We start from the raw sequence: 22,543 nt of genomic DNA, 5'->3' as shown, positions 1-22,543 counted from the left end.
ATCTGTGCCTCCTGATGCTGCCGTGACACTCCCTCTCTACACACACATGTTCTACCCCCCCCTTTTCTCCTCACCTCTCCCTTAAGTTAGTGTCGCCCACCTCCCCCAAGACAGCTGGGTGACCTGCAGGCCCGGCTGGGATAGCGACTCACTGTGATGAAATAGAGGTAGGCAGTTGTTCACGCGCCCCCCCTCGGGGTCATTATTTAAAAAGTGACAGAGACTCCAGTGAGTGAAACGTGAGCGATGTAAGGAAAGGAGGCTGAGGCATAAGGGGGGTGGTGGTGGGGGGGCGCAGGTGTATTGTCCGTTGGAGGGCGAGGCTGCCGGGAGACAAATGAATCCAGCAGGCATTTGGTACACACCGGAGATTGCTTATCGATCCGGATCGTAGTATTCAGGCGGGCCTGAGAGAAGGCTGAGAATTTTCTGAGGGAGTTAATAACCTGGCAGCTCAGCTGTCTTGTCCAATCCACCAAAGGCGGAGGCCTAATCAGGGCTGGATTCCCTTTTCTTGTCCCCCCTCGACGTCCCCCGCTACACCCCGCGTCCCCTCCCACCTCGGCCACTCACTTCCACTCCGTCGGAGCCGGGTGAGTGATTGAAATGACAGCCCCCGTTGAAAGAGGCTAATCAAATTGTTTATTATCAGTCTGAATCAATATGTATGGATTGTTAAAACATCAAAGTCGGGGGGCCTGCAGAAAATAATAGTCGGGGGGCCCGCTCACCCGGCGGCAGCAGCTGCTCGCCCTGCTCTGTTTAAAACGACGTTCACTCTTACTTAAACCCCGTGACCCGACTGAAGGGGTCCCCAAAAATATTCCCTCCGGCGCATCTGTTCTGGTGCGCCCGATGAGCCGGCGGTCCTCAAATTGGGGACCCCGAACCATCGGGGTTCCGCAAGCCGTAGCTTGAATGTCAAGCAACCACGCTGCGTTTTGATCAAAATTTTGTGAGCTCCCGTCACTGGACAGCTTCACGCTCAACACGCTCTTGTTTCCCTCCTCTTAACACGCCGGCCCGATTGCAAATGAGCTCAGGGCTGATGAATGAGTCGGCCCAAGGGCGAAAATTGGCCCGAGATGGACATTGTAGTTGGTCGGGAGACAAGTTGGCGTGGAAGATTGATGGATCGCCATTGTCCGTTCATTGGCGCCCAGCGTGACACCTCATGTTTGGCCGGGGTCCACCTCCCCGACACTTCGCAAACACGAACCGCGTCGCCGGCTTGATGGAATGATTAGACGCTGAATGATATGTTCTCCTCCGTCTTGACCTCTTTACCGGCGGCGAGCATTAAGATGGATCGCTGGCGAGTGTGAAGACCCAAGGTCAAAAGTGAGGAGGCATTCAGCCGCCTTAACACCCTCCATTGCCATCCATTCATCAATTTCTACATGTCCTATCCTCTGCAGTCATCTAAGTGAACCACCAAAAAGACCGATCACGCCCCGAACCGATTCAGTGAGTGACAATTGATTTCCCGCCGATCGTCAGCTACGTGAATCACGACACCGTGGTCTCATTGGCAGCCAATCAAAGGGCAACTATGATCAGAACTAAAATGTGAACCGCTGGACCGATCACGACAACGAATGAAAGTCGGTTCGCTATGTGACCCGCTACGTTCTGGACCGTCAGTCAGCATTGTCAAAGCACGACACCAGCACAGCTTGTTTTGCTCAGCGCGGTAATCTGTGCACTTGATCAGGGCATGAAGCCAACTGTCGTCCAGCGCAGCACACAATGAAGGTGATTGATTGGACGCTCCGGGGATCAAACCCTCATTTTGCTCCTAATTTCGCCTGTCACTCATCTGACTTCTGCCGATGTCCACGTTCAATAACAGCCCCGCTCATCTTTTCAGACAATAGTCACGTCCTAATTGGAAGTCCATGCGACTCCTTATCATCCAGCCCATTACATAATCCACATGACGGCAGCCGTCATCCATCATACCGCAAATTTGTTCCGTCTTTTGGGCTTGGATGATCACAGGCAACGGAGACGTATTGATTTTGCACAAAACGCTAAGCGGAGACTCCAGAAGTGGATTGTTTGTCTGTTATTGATAATTGCTTTAATGAGCATGACGGTCAGGTGGGGGCAGAAAAATGATGATGCCTGACAGCCTTGAGTTGATGGGGTGATGTCTTTTTTTCTACACTGGTCAACCATTTTTTTCCCTATTTTCATAATGATAATCCCAATAATAATCACTGTGATATATTGAGTTGTGATGTCCCGCTCAAGATATTTTGGCTTCTGATTTATTTATACACTTGAGAATGTTAAATAGTTTTATGATGGTTCCAGTTTGTCCGATTTCCAATTTTCTTTCCCATGTGGAAAATTCCAAAGCAATTTGGTGCCGATGCAAATGAGGATTATTAAAGGCCAACTCTCTACAAAGTAACCACTAGTCTGCATGAGCACAAATATGAACTGCATGTTGGAACCTCACCAAGCATCTGGGCCACAATTAAAGGAACATTACTGATTAAACATATGGACCTCTGTCCACTTCACAACTTGACAAAAACAAAACAATAATATGTCCTTTGTGGCTTTGAAAAGAACATTAAGCCTGATGAGGCTGGCGGCTTTTGTCTGATTGAAGTGCACACATTAAACACGCAGTGATGTGCGTGTTATGTATTTTGCGTTGGAAAAGATGTGATGGTTTATTTCGCAGGCTGGGATGATCCAAAATGGGAGGTTGGAAAGTTGAGGACTTGCTGTATGCTGAGTGGGCTGGCCTTAAAAACAATCTGTCGGTGGCCTCCCAGTCTTGACCTGCGCTACTATAATATGCTACATAAGGCTAATGAACTGTTTTGCTAGCTAGCATGTGTATGAACCCAAGTATAGTTTCAACAGTTGTTCTAGCCCAGTATTTTACATTTTACTATCCAAGTACAGTGTCAAAGGACCCTTAAATCTATAGTATACATACATAAATATACATAAATATATACTTAAAGTATATCCTGAATTTGAAAGGCTAGTAAAATTCGCTTAGCTTCTGCTCAGTGATGCAGTTTGGAGTTCAGTCGAAAGGGAGTATTTTGACTTTGTTTGACTTTTTTGCAGAAGTTAAATTTCCCTTCAAACTTGTCTGATTGTAAAGTGACTTTAAAAGCTCAACTAACAAATATTTTTCTTCCTTAGACGTTTTGTTTTCCCGCCCAAAATGTGCCCCATCAGAAGTCTTCAAAGGGTGAGTAGATTTTTCTTCGAGATTACCTTTTTATGTTATAGATTTACATCGCGTAACTTTAAAATGTGTCCATAGAGTTAATAAAAGTTTTACGAGTAAGAACATTTGACCTCGGAACAGATCATTTTTTTAAAATGATTTCCTATGGAATAATCGGTCCAGAAAATGGTGACCACAGGTTGCACACACACAGGAGATACTACAAATTGGTATAAAATAACACAAAAGCTGTGTAGGATTTGGAGCTGGGACTTATTGGAGTGCACCTGCCAGGTAAGAAGATAAACCACTGGAGGTCAGCATAGTTGAAGTTGCCAGTGGCGGTGTTGGCTTTCTCGTCTTAGTCAATCTGTGACATGGTCCTCCACATATTGTATGAATGCACATTGCGGTATGAACAATCCGCTCCTAATTAGCTTGGCTTTTGATATGAAACGATGCATCATCTTCTTGCTAGGCAACAGCTGATTGGCCGCGGGCCGCTAATACCGTTTAGCCTCCCTCGCCGAGCGGCGTGGCTTTCATGTGAGTACATATTTCCTGATAAAACGCCGGCGGTCATAACTGGAACAAGGCCCCGCTTGACTCATCATACCCAGGCCCGACATGGCCGCGGTCCACTTGCTTTATTTATCTCTTACATCTGTTTCCTGCGTGCCGAAGCCGTTGTGTCTGTCTCTCTTTCCCGCTGCAAGTCATTAAGGCCCGCAGGTAAGATGGTCTTGTCTGCCGACAAGCCTTCAGCATCTGCTCCCGCCCGGACCCCGATCAGAACCAGGATGTTTAAAATGCATTTCCGACTGCTTTGTTTTGACTCGCTCGGAGTGCTGTTTAATGACAATGGACTGCTTGTTCTGTTCCGGCACAGTTTCTAATCAAACCTTTCATCAGTAATGGATGGAGGACCTAATTGTGGGTGTATGGCTAGGCTGGGGGGTGTCCCCCTTGTAGGCTTCAATTAGAGACCACTCGGATGGGGTCTTGGGTGTAGAAAAAGTCTTTGTTTTCAATTCTTGCTGCTGCTATGTCAGCACTGTCAAATATAGACACGCTAGCAACTAGGACACAGTCGATTTTTTTTTTCCGTACTGTTTTGTGATCCTGCACAATCAGCAAGTGCAGTGTGAAAAGGGCTTTAAGTATCATTTGAGGAATGTTTGAATAATTCGAAGTGAACCAGGAACCTCATTGGTCAAACACGAGAATTTTCCTGTTCAGCTCCTTGTTAGAGAACAGCAAGTTGTGAAAGTTGTCTCAGACGTGTGTATTCAAAAACTTAGTAAAGGCCAAAAATTGTAAACTTATATATGTACATATTTAATGTGCAAAAAGATGCCATAATAAGACCGACGCATAACTTGTAACCACAGGGGGCAGCAGAATACTCCGGTTTCCATTCCGAGTTCATTTTAAGGTAGCTCAGCTAGCTCCCCTCTAACTTGGAATGAAGAGCAGCGTCACACAATGTTAGCTGCCGTGCGCCATGTTACACTCGGCCCCGTGCACTGGGGCCTAATTAAAACACACTGAAGGCTTGATAACACTGTGGCTGAAAGTAGATCTCCTTAAGAGATACTTAATCCCGCTAAAGATTTGCAGCAGCTCTCCCGCGCTGCATCGCAATCAAAGCTATCAGTCGGGTCTCTAGTGGACTCATTACTGGATTCCACCAAACTGACACCCCCTCTTTCCACCTTCAGACACCCGCTCCCCGCCTCCTCCCGCTCCCATTCGCTGGATGACCCGGGCAATCACACCTATTCTTATGACATTCATTAAGCGGCGGCGATAGACAACTAACACACTTTTGTCTCGTCATTAATCATCGCCTTATCGGCGAGATGCAAGCCTGTCACTGACTGTAGGTGTGTGTGTGGGTCGCAGGGCTCCTCTTCCTAACTGGAGCAAAGGTCAGGTATCAGGCATGGCGGTGATCAGGAGCGACTCTAAGCACATTATTCAGGTTAATGGATGCGCTTGCGTCACCCTCGTTGCGGCTATTCTTACGGCCTTAGGAGACCACCTACTGCCAAGGAGTAAAAAAACAAAGACCTGACACGATAAGTTCAAGATAGTTAAATCTACAGAATGTTTTATTCCAGTCAATTAGGGAGGGGGTCTTGTCATTGGGGTTGCAGGTGAATTGGGATCTATCCTGACCCAGTATTGGGCGCTGTCAACTGGGACAGGCTCCAGCTCACCTGTAAATGAGTGCATGGATGCTTTTCATTGGAGACATTTTTTAGAAGAGAAAAAAAAATAGATAACAGATAAATAATAAAAACAATGCAGCTTCGTTTTGGGGGTCGGCGGCACTGGCCAATTGATGTACCGGATCGGATGGGGCCCACCAGTTTGCCGCCCGTGTCATAGGGGGGTGCATGGGGTCTCGGTGTAAGTGTTCACACAACTGCATTATCCGGCTGATTTAGTTATGACAGCTGGCGCCCGCGAGGAGCACAGCGGTTGGGGAGGGGAGGGGAGGGGGGGTTCGGTGGTGCTGGGAGGGATCGGATCACCCAGGCTGCAGACAAATGATGATGAAGAGATCACTTTATGGAACAATCTCCATAATATTTCATGCTCGCTCGGCAGCTCCCAGGCGGTCGGGGTGGGGGTGGCGGTGGTGAGGGGGGCTGCGAGGCTAACTGCTCCATCAATTGATTTGATTCACGGCAGCAGCGGACTACTCGTCGCGTGGAGTATTTCAAATAAATGACAAGCGCGGAAAGGAATGATATCTACATCAATATTAACCCTGAAAGGGAATAATGGATGCCGGGCTGCAATTTGCGCCGCATCCTGAGTAATGCCTTACGCGGCAGAAGGCAGGTGACGGAAGAGTTATAGCTCAGACGTTTCCTGTCCTTACCCCCCCCCCCCCCCCAACACACACACACACACACACACACACACACACACACACACACACACACACACACACACACACACACACACGCACACACACATAACTAAAGAACAAGAACTGGGGTTTGCAAACTTTTTGGGCTGGGGAAAAAAATTTTCAAGGACCACCCCAAAAAAATTCCAACACTAACAGATAACATAATATGATATAATAATGAAAATAAATAATAAAAAATTTTAAAAATAAAATAAATAAATAAATAGATAAATAAATAAATAAATAATCAACAAAACAAATAGACAAACAAATAAATAAATAAATAATATACACACAAAGTTGTGGCTCACGGACCCTAATTTGAAAAGCAATGCACAAGCGGTTTTTATTTGACCTCGAGCGCACGCCGCCCAACCCCTACACAAATATACAAGCTACATCTCCCCCTCCTCCTGAGGCGGCCATTTATTTTCCTCTTTATGAAGCACATTACAGCCGAGGAGGCTAAACCCAAGTCGTCGCTCAGCCCCCGCCTCGCACAAAAAGCAGTTTATCAGATAAATCACCCCTGACCGCCTCGCCATTAGAGCGGCCACGGAAGTGCAGCTCGGGCACGTATGGCGCTAATAATGATGGCGTGCTCGCCTGCTATTAATGCGCGGACATGATGCATGCTTGGCTGCAGCGGCGGTTTAACATGGCTCAGCACTCTTAACCTGATCCCCCTCGCACAAACAGGTGTATAATGGATTCAGATCAGGTACATGGATATTTATACTGATTGTGGCGGGTGAAAAAAGGAAAAATAAAGCTTCAAATTGAGACAAGGATAAATGAAATGGCGGCTATGCAATGAAAAGCCTGTCTCCTAAGTTTGCATTTCCTTGTTTTCATCATTAAAAAAAGTTTTACGACTAGCGGAAAAAGTAGCTTGTTTAAGAAATGTACGTGCAATAATAATAGTAGAAAAAAAAGTAAAAAAGTAAAGGAAGTTGCATTAATTTATTGCCATTGTCAAATGAGAACCACATTTCGAATTTTTGTGATTCTGTTTAAAACAAAAATCAATAATTAATCGAATTGGATAAATTAAATTAGTAACACTAAAAAATATGTGTTTATTGTTGCCATCCAATGAAAGACATGTATTGGCAATTTAAAAAAAAAATCACTAATTTGTTTGGGGATATATCTGGAGATTTATGAGTTATTGTTTTTCTGTTTTAGAGATTTAAAAAATGGTGATAGGCAAAGATGTTCCGCAGACATTATTTTGCCTCACCTCATATGAATATTTGCAGGATTTTATATTTTCAAGCACTTTCAACATTAAACCTGCAGCATTTCGGTGTTTCCCGGAAATTTTCTCACCCGTGGGAGCTTTGGCGGCGGCACTGCACTTGTCAAGCGGCATGCAGAGAGTCGCTCATCATCCTCCTCCTCTCTGGGGCCTGCTTGTTGGTGTCACTTCCCATGTGCGGGCCTGCTAGTTCATGTCAGCCGTTGCAAGCAGGGGAGAGCCCGCCTGCTGTTTTACTTCATGTTTGGCTGCTCGTGACGGGCAGAGTCACCCCCCCACCCCACCCCCTCTCCACTATAGATGTTATGACAGTTAACCACGTCGCCTTGGTAAGCGAATATGACGCAGGCGGCTTTTACGGCCGCTCTTCACAGTCTGTTAGCATGGCGTCCGGGTGACTGTTTTTTACAGCCCATAAATGGAGCGCCACGCATATTTTCTGAGCCTTTAGGAGGACAGTCGAGAGACACAAATCGCCGGGGCCTTATTGTTAAAACAACGACGGAGCCTCTCGGACGAACGTAAACCGGAGAAGCGCGTTCCACCGCGCGTCACGGAGAGACGAGCGGGCGTCTTCGGTGACACACGACTCCTTCAGTTGCATAATTCAGCATCGGTTGTCATGCTACAGTCTTGCTATTGATGCTTTTCCAACCGCAAAACCAGGTTACTCTTTCTCGGTCCTGATCAGTCACCGCTCCACAGTAACATTTGAGGGTACACAGCTCGAGACGAACAAAATAAATAACGATGACCTTAGTTCTGGATGCTGCAGTTTAATTCTTCAAAGTCTCCAGCATTCCATTTTCACACTGCCCTTAGTCTCCTGTTGGATAACATTGGTTTATTTAAGGAAGTCTGAATAGAAATGACAACAATAAAAATAGATGCTAACATTAGCTTGCTGCTTTCTTAGCTCTGGATGCTACAATAGCTAGCAGCAGTGCTCTAATTTCTCTTTGCCCCCAGTCTCCTGATTAAAACCTGACTCATTTTAACATTTGAGGAAAGGAGAAGTTGCCGCAAATGATATGCTAACACTTTAGCCTTTTGCTGTGCTTTCACATTATCGTCCTCAACTCTGTCCCTTCTCAACCAAAAGGTTCTATCAAACCACAAAGATTGAAACTGCAAAATGAAGTTGGTTAGACATTGAAAAGTCTCTCCATAGCTTTGACCTCCTTAGCTACCTCATTGAAAATCAAAATGTTCTAACTGGCCAATCCCTAAAATATGATTACAAACTGATGCGACTGCTTGAGTCCAGACCCCCAAAGGGCAAAATCAACAATCACCATACAGTCTTCTCCAAAAGCATGGTACAAAGCCTGGATATTATTTTCCCCACAAAACATGTAGACCAGCTGCTGTCTGCTCACAAAATAGACGCCCGCTTTGTTGGGAAACGGTGACATCGGCCCGTTACATTTATATTTTCTAAACAACGTGCGGACGGGCTGTACAGTGCGGCGACATCTGCGTGGCGTTTACAGCCCGGAGGAACAATGACGCCTCTTAGTCTGCAACACAACTGCTATTTGTCACTGTATGCTGATAATATTCATACGAAGAAGGGGGGGGGGGGGGGGGGGGGATTGTATGGCCCTGGAAATGGATGTCGAATTCATCCATCCAATCCCTCGCCAATGAGTGATGACCACTGCACGATCGCCATGTTGATCGTGAGAGCTACACGCAGAACAAGAGAGGCGGGTTTTACATGACAGAAGTTTTTTTTAAAGGATAAAGAATCTTGTTTGTTATAAATGCATTCTTGGAATGTTACTGGTAAAAACACATGCTGCCTTTTCAGGGAGCAGAAAGTTCAATGCATCATCTGCTAAGAGACAACGATTGGAGCAGACTAACATTGTGTCAACTGTGTGAGTCCCGTTCCAAAAAGCAGCTGGATGCCCCGTCCACCACACCCTGCTCGCCTTCTCTCATTGGTCAGGTGGGTACAACAAGCATCACGCTGTCATTTTCCACCAGCTCAGCGAAAAAGTCTTTTACACTGCATTTTTTTTTGTCCAACAATGTGTTCCATAGATCCACATGGCTCAGCAATCTCTCCTTTCTTGTGGTCATATGGTTAATAACGGTAAAGACATTGTTCTGACTCAGAGGATAAAAAAAAGGTCTGCTCCATAGCTTTGGAGGTTATTTGGAGAAGTTTTTCAAGTATTATGCAATCGTCACCATGAGGTCCAAGTAGCACCCTGTTTTGTCGCTATTGCAGCAGTGTTGTCGATTATTTTTTTACCGAGCCATAAATATGTAAATAAATATGACATGGCTGAATGGTATATAAAATGGATGGGTAACACTGGGAAGTTCTTTTTTTTCCCCACCACTGGACCATTTGCTGGATCTGGTGGGGCAGTGCCCCTAATCGGAAATGGGCCAGTGTTCAAATCAATGTGTATGTTATTTAAATAAAAAATAAACATCAGAAAGGTGTTTAGTGTGCATCACATATTACTGAACGGACATAGAGCTAGCTTAAAAAAAACAAAGGAAGAAAAATGTCACAAAAGCACATGTTCATGGCTACTTGCGTAATAGAATTCCCTTTTGTTGTCATAATGACACACCTACGTAGATTGATTCATAAAAATCGCCTCTTCATAGGACTTCTCTCCTTCCATATGTCACACTTGGCAGCTGTTTCATTTTGGGGAGCCATCAGACGGCTCACAGAGCCAACCGTTGAAAGTGCTCTAGCTGGGCCGATTCACTTGATTTAATAAACACTGTCTGCATAATGCATTGTGTTTTTATATCGGTTAGAATATATATTACATTTCATTCCAGTTCCTGGCTTCTGCTCTTTTAATAAAGTCAAAAGTGAGAGCAACCAGCCACAGGCAGTGAGCTGCCTGGCATGATTCACTGACACACTTTTAATCTATGCTGCATAAATTAAAAGGTAGTCTATACAGAAAGATCAATACACGGTTTGTCAATGCTTGACATCTTTATTATCATGAAGCAAAAAAAATTGGAAAACTGGAAAAATCATTAAGTGTACTGTCCACATCATTTTATGGTGGTTTTGTTAATTGTGAGTGTTATGGAGGAATAGTTAGAATATGAAAATAGTCAACCTATTAACAATGATCAAAATACAATTAAAATATTAAAATAATAATAATAAAATGAAATTATATAGTCTATAATTTTAAATTTAAAAATTAACTAGGCAGCTAAATTGGTGAAAATGATCACCTACCTCCACATTTAGTAAAATAATATAAATGTAGAATAATTCTAAACAGTGCACCTTCTCTAAGAATACAATTTTACAGCACCGTTCTAATGAAGTTATTGTTTCTTTTTGGTTTTTTCCTTCCTGCTACTGCTGCTATGCCGTGGGTGTCCTGAGAAAAGAGCCGGCATGGAGCAGACCAGTATCAGCGGGCCTGATAACAAGATGGAAAGACTGAGGCCAACAGGAAGGACAACATAAAAGGATCCTTACCAAAGTTGCCACGGTTCATCTCTTTTGGAAGGCATGTATGTAACAAGGCAAGTAAAAAAAAAAAAGTGTGTGCACAGTCTAGTCTCATATTGTCATCATTCAAACACATACAGACTGAAAAGTTGTTTGTTTGGGATGCACTTTTACTTCCTCCAAATTCGTTAGTCCAGTCAATAAACAATTCTCTCCCACTAACCTCATCATAATTACAGTAAATATTTGTATGAAAAACACATGTAGGCCAGAAATATAAAGCAATCTAATGACAAACAGTACAGTGGTGTCTTCTCTTACCATGTGACCATATTGTTGTGTCTGCCTATAAAAAAATAATTTCCCACCTTAACCAGGGAAACAAATGAAGAGAGAATTTGCCGTAATCTATCCCTAACCTATGATAATTCAGGATTTTATTTAATTCCATGCCATATTAATCACAGTGCATTCTTTTCAGATTAAAAATTAAGAACAATTGTTGAGTTTCGACATTTTACAGCATTGTTCTCGTTGAACATTGTCATATCCCACATTGTTCGGATTAACGTGGAATGACACTTGAATGTTATCCCGACGCAGCACATTATTTTTGTGCTTAATTCAAATATAATTAATAATCCGAGGCCACCTTGCTGGAAAACAGACCTAATGGCTTCATCTCACAGGTGGTCACTGAGTGAATTATGGGACGGACCACGTGGATAAACACGTCCCTCCGAGTGACCCTCGCATGATGTTACTTCCGTCCATAAACACGGGGCGGCCGCGGCCATGCAAACACGCAGCTGTAATTAGTACCATGCACTATTTCCAGCGCTCTTCCAAACACGAGCCCCCCTCAGGCACCCCTACCCCACCACCGACCCAACAATCTCCTGCTGTCGCTTCCGTCTTGTGCAGATGCGAGGAGGCTCAAACAAATAGACGCATTTCCACCTCCGCATCCACTTTGCCTCGGGTTCTCTCGGCCGATAGCCACCTGTTGCTCGTCTTTAAATGATAACTGATGTTCGACCAAGTCTTCTTATATGGAAATAAGTCCTCCGCCGACATCTTTGGTCTCCACTCCCAGGAACTGTAAATGAGTTTCCTTTCGAATAAAAGATTGAGGATACGTATTGTAGCTAGAAATGCTAAACGTTAACACGCTAATATTAGCTTAGCCCTTTGATATAATCTCCATTTTGTAGCACCTCCCCTCAAGTCTTCTCTTGAATAAACTTTATGTGTTGTTTGGACAAATGGCAAGAAATTAAAAGAAAAGAAATTAAGAAAAAAAACACGCTAACATTAGCTTACGATTAGCTTGTCGTTAATCCACACTCCTCTTCAATAAAATATCTATCCTTATCAATATACACATGCTGACAAGTAATTTCAGGAGTTCTTCATCTCCTCAATTTTCATTGTCGGCATATCTCAAAATAGTTGATGCGTTTAATCAATGTGGCCTTGTTTTCGCAGTTTCCCGAGAAAATCTCAAGGCGGCTGCTACAACTTGTGTCCTACTTGCTCCTTCTTTTTACCTTTTACGTAAAGGCTAGCGTTTGCAACCTCAAACGACCGAAACGGTTCCTTTTGATGAAACCTAAATTAAACTCTGGCAATTAGTGAAGTGAAATTAGCGGCATTTAGGAGCATCCATTTACTTAATTAAAGTTAGATGATGAGAGGGCAGCGAGTGAAGCGCAATAGATCTGGATATTGGGTGTCAGCTTGAGCGCAAAGTGGGACTCTGAAGGGGAAAAAAAAAAGAAAAGGAAGGCACAAGTAAATAAATGAAGAGCGATGACCGTGTCGCCTGGACCGGGTATCGTGTGGAGCCTCCACAAGTGACTTATGAGACACCGGGCCTCTCATTACAATGCAGGGAAATCCAGCCCTGCTCAGCTCTGTTACTGATGCCTTAATGCATACACGGATGTACAACTGTACATGTGACGAAATACTTTTGAACCCGAAGAACCATGACTACATGTCCCTTGTCTTTACTCTGCAGAACTATGACGCTTGGTTTTAAAGTGGTGCATCTCAAATTGGGATCCACGCAAACTGTAGCGCTAATAATTTAAAATAAATTATTGCTGTATAATTTACATATTGGGATGCCAATAGAAATAAGTTAAAACCAGTATGAACTTAATAGCTGAAATACAGTGAAAGTTTTAATGTAAAAAGTACACGTGCTCTACTTAAGTTAAATACAACTGAACAGGACTTAAAATATGCACTTGAAAATTGTACTGTACGTGAAAAGTAAAAAAGTATGTCGAATATAATACAGTTTAACCAACATCCATGGTCGTATGGAATGCTGGTGTTCAGACCTTCAAACAGATTGGAATGCCCCATAGCAGATGTCAAATAGATGTCCCAGGACATTCATTCAATCGCAAACATTTAGCATCCTCGCTAATGATTAGCCAAAAACGAACCTGTGTCCTTTGCTCTTGTGGCGCTCCTTTCTTCCCGCTATGAATAATGAGGGCCGAAGGGTTAGCTGCGGGTCACGCCCAGCTCCCCTCTTTTGCCGTGTTATTTATTCAGCCCAATGAGAAATTGATCACATGATTGCGTTAAGAGGCACCTGATTCGTTATAATCAGCCCGGTATTGGCAGGACTCGGGCCTCCGGGCCTGGCTATTGCATTAGTAGCGCTCGGGCAGTCATAGGTCAACCCCCCCTACACTCGCTCACGCCGTTTTACAACTACCGCCGTGACCTTTTCACCACCAGCGGCTAGCGGTGTATGACAGCGACGTATGACGCGGCTATATTAGCGTCCGCTTGACCACACGACAGGGGCGACGCCACAGGGGACCCGTGCAGGAACGATGAAGCAATGACCCTGCATTTTTATTTATTGGGAGATTAGCAGGAATTTATTGATTAGAATACTTCTGAGAATTTATTTGAAACGCCCTGTTTTTTTTTGTTTTTTTTCTTTTCTCAAATGAATGACAAACAGTGTAAACGACCAGGTGCACTAAGCTATTTCCCTCCCCCCCGTGGTTACATCACGTCAGCTCATTAATCAAATGCGCCCACCGCTCTGTTTGCACTGGGCCACTGCTGGCGTGCTTGTTGATTTAACCATAACACCTCCACACATTAAAATGGCCTTGGATCCCAGTTTAAACTTTAGCAAAACACCTTGATATTAAAAAAAAAAAAAAACTGAACACTTTTTTTGCACAGGCTACTGCGCTGCAGTTAATTCTTGCATACAAAATGTATTTAAAAATTAAAAAATAAATACAATAATAAACGGATAAATAAACAAATAAATAAATAAATTAATTATTTTTTTCAAAAAATCACAGTATAGTGGTAAATTTTCCCTATTGAGGATTTACAACACATTTAAGTACCATGACAAGAACATTTCATAAATACGATTAGAATGAATAATATTGTCTTGGTCTAACCTTCAAATTAAAATTGATAATATTCTGTATATAATTCAAATTTATAAAGTATATTGACATGTTTTACATTAAGTATAATGAAATGTATACAAATTATACATTATATTTGTTTCTCTCTCTCTTTTTCTGGTTGTCCATGGGTGGCATCCATTTTGATTTTACTTTATGTCTCGATTTGAGTATAAGTTACCAAATATGATTCCTTTCACTATAAATGCTTGCTGAATTCTGGCAGTTTGCGTCGTTTAATTTAATCTGCAGGTTTTTGGGCTCGTGTCAAACTAGAGCCAGTGTTCTTTTTTTTTTCTTTTTATAGGAGTGGTAATTAAAATGGGAATGACGCCCCGCCACTGCCACCCGGGAAGATTTTCCACTTCTGGTACGCCATCTCCACACGTCGCTGATGCCTTCCTTTCAGACTCCCCAACCCCCCCAAGATTGCCAAGGCTGTTTACACTGCAAAACATCTGCATTGAAATGATTCCATTTCCCGGGGCTTGAATAAAATCAAGTCTCGGGCAAAACAACAACAACAGGAAGAGGGCCATTTTTACAATAGCTGTGTTTAAATATGTGGAGCCACTGGGTGCGTCGCATAGGTGGCGAGGGCTGGCGCTCAGCGGCACGCTGTTTCCACTTTCTCAGACACCGGGAGGAATGTCAACGACCCGAATAACAATGCGTGTCTTTGAGGAGGACACTTTGCTTTTCTTTCTTTGTGGCCCGAGTACACGCACGCAAAAAAGACTCAAATATTACTTAGATATACCAGCTATTCCTAAATTTGGGTTTTTTTTTTTATTTAAAGCCACTTTAAGTAAAATGAAAGGTCGGAGCGCAGATTTTGTACGGGAAATTGGGAATAATGAAAAATGGAGTCCTTCAGCCAAGTGGAGACTGAGGGATATAATGTTGCAGCATTCAGAGCTAACCTTAGCGTGTGCTATTTTTTTGTCATTTCTAGCCGCATATCGTTAAATGTGACAAGTAAGCTGCAGTTTTATTCAACAGGAGAATAAGGGCAACAAGAAAATGGAGAAATTCGCCAATTGCAGAGTGCGGACTTTGGCGTCTAATACTGGCAGAGCCCCAAGTGAAGTTGCATCAATTTAGGGTAAGCAAACACTTTTGTCATTTGTTTGTATCTTCAAATGTTGCAGTGTGACCAGAATTTTATTCAACAGGAGATTAAGGGCAGGGAGAATTTTAAGCGCTGTGGTGTATATTATTCCCATGTCCAGAGTGAAGGCCCACCAAGCTGTTAGCATCCATTGGACTGTGTTTGCTCATGGAAAAAACACGTTTCTGGTCAATCATTAGCCAATAGCAGCCTCTGTTTCACATTTGGCACTTTAACACACACTCACACACAGACACGGACACACTTTTCAGTGACAGTGACTAATACACCACTTCCCTTGTGCACTCCATGAGTGTGGATTCTTACATAAAACAGAAGTAGCAAAAGCGGCCAGTGTGACAGCTTTGATGACAGCAACTTTTACATTTCTGGTGGCTCTTGATGGATGCACAGTAGTGCGTTTTACCTCAAATACTGCTAAACATTTGTACAAGCCAGAGAGAAATTGACAAGAAGCATGTTTTCACAATAATTCCACACAATTTTTTTCTCTATGAAGCCTTCTGAGGTCCCAAAAAAAGTAATTTAACAATAGAACTATTCTGTACTTTTACTTTTGACTGCTACACACTCATCACTCTCATCGATGGGTTTTTGCAAAGCTTTTTGATTTTCACACTCTGCCGAAAAGACTTTGAAAATGTTTCCCAGCTGACACTTTGGCGCTTTGACATCTTGTGCACATGGCCGTGCAACATTCCTTATGGCTGCGATGAAGTGTTCACTTGACGGCCTCTTCAAACGTGTGGCACAATGTTAATGTTATTAACACAGTATTGTGTCTAATAGCAACAAAAGTGTTGCTGGGAAAAATTATCAAACACAAGAAACTCAGCTAAAATGTTTCAGATGGAAAAAAATGCTTAAAAAAAACATACAGTGATTAGAGAAAAGAAAGTCCACTGACGTGACTCCTCATAAAGTGGATAATAATCATTCATTTGTTTACATAGAGACGCCTTTGATTGCTGAGTATGAATGGAGATGTCGCTCCATACAAATAGTATGTAAAGCTCCTAAATGTGTCTTTGTTTGGACCAATGACGTGCTAAGCTATTGTTATAGCGAGTTGCACAAACAATATCAGGAAAAATAGGCTTCATAAGTTAAAACAAAACATTCCAAGTTCCAAAAAGTATCATAAATATTACTCAAATTATTGCCAGTACAACTAATAATATTTTTGTGGTGACTACAATTTGACCCTGGACCATATTATTTTGATTTACATGCTGTTATAGCCTTTATAGCTAATAAAGTTTTTATGTTTGCTACAGTGTGACCCTGTAGATTATTTATTACTATTTACTTTTTATTATTATTTGGGGGGAAAAAAAAATCATAACTTTAATTAGTGTGGAATTTGTTGGACTTTTGAGCGGCTGCCCATTCAAGGCCAGTTCTTGTTAAAATAAAAAAAAATGTAGAATGATGTTTTCATTAGGTAAAAAAAAAAAATTATAGTCACTTTTTTTGACGATCCGGGTCAGTAAAGCTGCAATGGGCCAGTTAGTCTGGCAAAAACGTGCATCATTCCCCCCACAGAGGATTCATTTACACTCCTGAAATAAATCAATTAAAAGTCGGCTTTCATACACTATATACTTCTTGATTTAAGGTGGAACTCGACACACGTGCAACACAATCCGTTGGAGTTAACCTCAGCGTTTGGCCACGCGTTATGTCAACACGAGCGGGAGTGACTTCACAAACAAAAATGCTTACGAGCGCTCTTCCATTATGTATGATATCACGGGCAAAGTATGTAATGGAAACGACTTTTGGTCATGGAGCTCTGCGGAGGCACATGGCCGCTTTTGTCCGGGCGGGATTATCAGGAGCGACCGCTCACAAAAGGAAATGCTTGTGGAGCTACAGTAACAGAAGGATAAAATCAGCCATGTGATGATTGGGGTGACACATTTGTTTGGCTCTAATGAAAATAAGCCCCATTGAGGCGCATTCAGTCGAAGGGCCAAATGTCCCCCCCCCCCTCAGACACCCACCCTGCTCCACATCCTGTTTCTTTATCCTTCATGCAAGCGGCAGACAGATAGCAGCTCTTAGGATATTGTGGCAGCCAGCTCGTGTGTGTGTGTGTGGCTTAATTTATCTCAAGAAACGATTACAACTCCAATCAATTAAAATATTATAATTAGTGCACTATTAATCAGATTTTTCTGCAATTAAATAAATGCAGAAATTAATTTAGAAATTGAGAAATACCTCCATAAAAAAGGCTTGTTTCCCCCGATTAACTGTGAATCCTGAAAATTGTTCATTAAACGTACAACTTCAAAATGACTGCTTCAAACCAAAATGGCTGACTTCCTTTTCAATTTTCGGCATGGCTCTTTAATTGGGAAGTTTTCTGATATATATTTATTTGGCCTCTTTCATGCATAGCTTGTAGAGTCGCTTTGTTTAGCATTGCTCAATAATTCACAATTATCTTTTGTTTCTAAGTAAGGGAAACCGGCCCGCCGTGCACAGACAGTCCATATCGGTATTCAGACCCAGCAGCATGGCAATGATAAAACTTCAGACTTGATTATAAAGCCAGAGCCCGATACAAGGGTTTGATCTCACATTGGGCGGCTGTGACTCACCACATGAACACACACACACACTCGTACAGTACACACATTCAGTCACTCCCAACACATGGTGAGAACATCCCCGGCCGAAAAACCTGCCTGGGCGTATTAGCCAGGATGACTTCAGACTCTGTGGACGCATCCAAAAATCCAGCCAGCAAAGCTCTGGGATCAGACGGGCTTGAGCTCACAGTTGAAATGCACACGTACAAAGTGGCAAACATGTCGGATGGGCAGCGAGCAGCTGTTGTTTCACGGCTAGCGAGGAAGCTCACGCACCATCGGAGAGTGCAGCTGGTCTCAAACGCAGACCTCTGACTCCTCGATGATGATCTGAAACATTGCTTGCATGTGACTTCGGATTTAGTCTTTATTAAGCTCTGTGGGCACAAGAATGTTGTCGTAGAATCCCAAAAGTCAAAGCTAATGATTTATGTTTTCACTAATGTTCTGACATGACACTCCAGTCCTCTAGGTGGCAGTAGTAGAGAATTACAACTTTGAAGTGGCGCAGTTTGTACAATTGTCCTCAATATTACGGCATTAATTTTTTTCCTGATGATATTACAAGCATGTTGTTGACGGGATTGTGTGTTGCATGTCTCTCGCTCATCAAGGCGGAACCCACCCACTGTGTCCAAGCTCCCCACCAGTGCCACGACAGTGACAGTAATTTTAACCCAGCCGGAGCAGGCGGTCCCCCCGGAGGTGGGCCATTAAAGTTCAGGTGAGGTTAATTACAGAGCATTGTGAGGCCTGCTGCTGCGCACCGGGGGAGGCGACTGGTCTGTTGACGCCTCCGATTGACGGTTCGGACATGATGCGACACCCCCTTGACGGACTTTATGCTTGAGTAGCACCGGGCATGAGAATATACTGAATGTCATATTTATCTTTTTTCATACCAAATCCAAATTTATACCAAATAATTATAAAACATTGATGCCATACCCCGCCCACGTTACATTTGGATTCGGGCCTGAAGCCATTTTAAATAAGCAGACAAACCCCCCCCCCCACACACACACACACACACACTACAAGGTTATAGTAACGCAGGAAAGGAGCTCCGAGTAGCAACAGGAAAAGAGTGCACTCCACATGTGTTTGAGTAAGGATGAGATTATATTGGATTAAAGGAGGATTTTTGCAATGCAAATGAATGCACCTCCGAATCGATACGCCCTGTTCGACTCAATATACAAACTAATTAAGAGGTAATACAATCAAACCTGAATAAAATAGATTGCACGGCCCGCTCAGAAAGAAATCCAATCAAAGCTTTTTATGTGAATAGATAAAATCTAAAGCGATCTCTCTTTGCAGGAATAATGACCTAGGCTTTGTGTCCATTTAATAAGGAAAACTTGTCTTAAGAGCCCGCGCTCAATGTGCATATTCTAATCAATATGAACTACATAGGGGTTTATCTATGTTATCTGCTCCAGACCGCTAAGCTAATTAATGTTTTATCGAGTGTTTTAACTCAATTGTTTCGCAAAGTCAAAGAGGTTCCGCGCTCTTTTCCGCGTGCGGTCGGAAAAGAAGCCAGACCTTAACTTCGCAGACATTTTCTTTTGGAAAGTTTCATTTTAACTTCTTTCCTGACCCACTGGAATCATACGGATGTGGGAAATAAGTATTCCAGCATTTGACAATATTGCTCTACAACGACCACTTTTTGCTGCTGTGGACGAAACTGAAGTTTTCTGAAGCTTTGATTTGACAATCCTTAATTAATCCCATCTGAGCTGCGATTGGTTGTGACCTGATGATGTCATTTTCAGTCAACAGCAAGTGGCAAAATGGCCGACCCGTAAAAAAATGGCTGAATTTCCACAAACTCAATATTAATCAGAAAGCTTTGTTTTGACTAATAGGGGTACATACAACATATTGTAAAGACAATTTTGAGGTCAACTTCCCTTTAAATTTGTATTTGCTGTTCTAACCGCTAATAATTCTGACTTTTGGTCGATGCTGTCAGGTATTAATATAGCAACATTTCTATTATTGCACTTCTAGCAGCAACTGTATAATACAGTATAGTTCTCCACCTTATGAAGTTTGTTCCCAAGTAAAATAGAGGCTGGTTATTGCCAATAATAATACTTTAATGACCAGTTATTTCCAACTGCTAATATGTAGATTTGGCCATAACTTTGCCACCACTGTTGAAGCTCCATTTTGCTGGAGGCTGTTCCCCTCCTCCATCCTGCTCCCTCCCACCCTCTTCTTGTGCTTCATTCCAGCTGATTGCTCATTTTCTAATGCTAATGCTGCTACAGGCCACAGCTCGGGTTTCTCCCCTGTCAGCCGGCCACTGGGACTGTGGGACGGCTCTAATGGGCTCTGACAGGAGGGAACTGATCTCATTCAAAGGGGATTTCATATGTGGCATGAATGCGAGCACGCTCAATGGACATATTAATGCTCGTTATCATTCACGCATTTTGTGGCCATTCATAAAGCACCCATTTTTTTTTTCTTTCCAAGCGTCATGACTTAAAGGTGAGCGGGCCTATTCTTTTCGCTGCCTTTTAGATGTCACGTCAAAAGGTGGCAGTAAATAATAACATGGTGGGTGTTGTTTACAATTCGATTGCATGCCGGCAGAGAATAAGACAAAGGTCCATCCTGGTCACAAGAGACGCCGATGTGGGATCAGGCAGTCAATATTTAGCCTCCCTCCATGCGATTTATGGCTGAAGCGGCTCCCTGTGCATTCAAAGTATTGTCTGTCTTAAGAAAAGTGAAGGGGCGGACAAAAAAAAAAAAAAGGCGACAACAAAAAGCCATTAAAGTTCAGGTGAGGTTAACAGCGCAGTTGTTAAACCTGTTGCTGCGCTTTTGTGCCATAATCACAATAGTTTTCTGCTGGTTTTGGGGACTTTAGATTACGGCTCTCATGTTCATGCGACGTTTTCCATTTTAGACTTATGAATAGTGTTTAGTTTGGATTCCTCGGGCTTGGGTTTTGCTGTTTTCGGGCACTTTTACACGACAACAAGCTAGTAAAAACAGCAGTGGCGTAGCCTGAGTTGCCAGCTCCCAATCAAATGTTGGATGTATCTGAGCACTATATTGTAATTGTATGTTTCAAAGATCATAAAAACATATATTTTCTCTCGAATGTTTCCAAAACTAGTCACGGCCGACATTAAAACGATATAACAAGCACGGTAAGCATTCATCAGAGGGTAAGGGGATGGTTGTGGTTTAGTTGACTCCCATGTTGCACACCACATAAAGTACAGGGGGTCCTCACTTGACCGTAGCTAAGAAGACGTTCAGGAAGGCACGCTCACTTTACGCTGGACTTACTCTTTTTCTTTTGATTGTTTTGGATTCCTGCCCTAGAAATGCTTTTCCATTGAAAAACTACTTTTTCACTATTTTTAATTTTATTTATTTTTTATTTTATTTTTTATTTTTTTATTTTTTATTATTATTTTTATTAAAAAATATATTTTTTATTTTTTTAATTAATTAATTTATATATATATATATATATTATACATTAAATTTATTATTAAATTTTTTTTTATTCATGTCACAAATAAAATTTCTCATTGCACTATTGTTAATTGAACAACTTTTAATGAGGGAAGACATTAAACATGATATAAAAACAATGTGTGAAGACTCGTGGTGTGTTTTGTTTACACTGCCAAGTCGGGGTCGGAATGTGCACTACAGCTTTTTTTGTCAATTTCCAATCAGTGGTTACATTTTGTGTCAAGCACAACCCTTTGACTACAAACAAAGATTTTTGTTGCGTTTGTTTTTTAATTTTTTGTTACATTATCCAAGAACAAACTAAATTGGTGGAGAGTCTAGATTTTCTTTTGTTATTTTTCAAAGCCAATCAACTCCCATCAAGCCTCCAGTGTGCGTTAACTCTCTCACTTTGTTGGTTTTTGGTGTCATTTCCAATGTTTATCGTTTTAAGTGCGTCTTCCTTTCATTCAGTTGATTTATATCATTAATTTGGCCTCTGTATACAAAAGATTAAACGTTCCCTGCCTGCCTTTAAAAGTATAAATAGTATCACGGTTTCAAATTATAAATACTTAAATTACCATCCTTATGCAACAAAAAAGTTCACATGGATGAAAGCTCTAGTCAACATGTGGAGAGTTTTGGAATAAACACGTTTTGTTAGGGAGGGCAAACCCTTTTTTGCACAAAATGCAGCACGCACCACAATTAAACGTTTCAGGCAGGATGCTCATCAGAGTGCGGTTTCCCCCCCAAAAAAACTTCCATACAAAACAAACAAATCTAGCTCTATAAATGGAAGAAGCAGATGGAGAAAGTCATATTTGGGCATATAAATGGATATGGCAGAGAGAAGGAAGTACAATAAGGAAAGGTTGCCTCGGCCGCGGTTGCCGCAACCCGATCTGCTACCTGCCCAAGAAATATGTCTCCATCTCATGCAGCAGCCCGAAGGAAAAATAAACTCATGATGCAGCAATCAAAAGGATCAAACGGAGCACATTCATCA

The 22,543-nt window shown here is 42.4% G+C and overlaps 2 long non-coding RNA genes across 2 annotated transcripts; both read left to right on the top strand.

Moving 5' to 3' along the window:
• Positions 1-3,177: 3,177 nt before the first annotated feature.
• LOC125967617 (uncharacterized) lies at positions 3,178-14,038 on the top strand. Its single transcript, XR_007480797.1, has 3 exons — positions 3,178-3,223; positions 9,203-9,343; positions 10,780-14,038. It is a non-coding gene; the product is annotated as an uncharacterized lncRNA (long non-coding RNA).
• A 284-nt stretch (positions 14,039-14,322) lies between these two features.
• Positions 14,323-21,412, top strand: LOC125967616 (uncharacterized). Its single transcript, XR_007480796.1, has 3 exons — positions 14,323-14,674; positions 15,307-15,409; positions 18,651-21,412. It is a non-coding gene; the product is annotated as an uncharacterized lncRNA (long non-coding RNA).
• The last annotated feature ends 1,131 nt before the right edge of the window (positions 21,413-22,543 follow it).

The sequence above is a fragment of the Syngnathus scovelli genome, chromosome 4 (assembly GCF_024217435.2).
Source record: "Syngnathus scovelli strain Florida chromosome 4, RoL_Ssco_1.2, whole genome shotgun sequence".
Lineage (NCBI taxonomy): Eukaryota > Metazoa > Chordata > Actinopteri > Syngnathiformes > Syngnathidae > Syngnathus > Syngnathus scovelli.
Note: the sequence above shows the minus strand (reverse complement) of the source record. Positions and strands in the feature narration are given on the sequence as shown.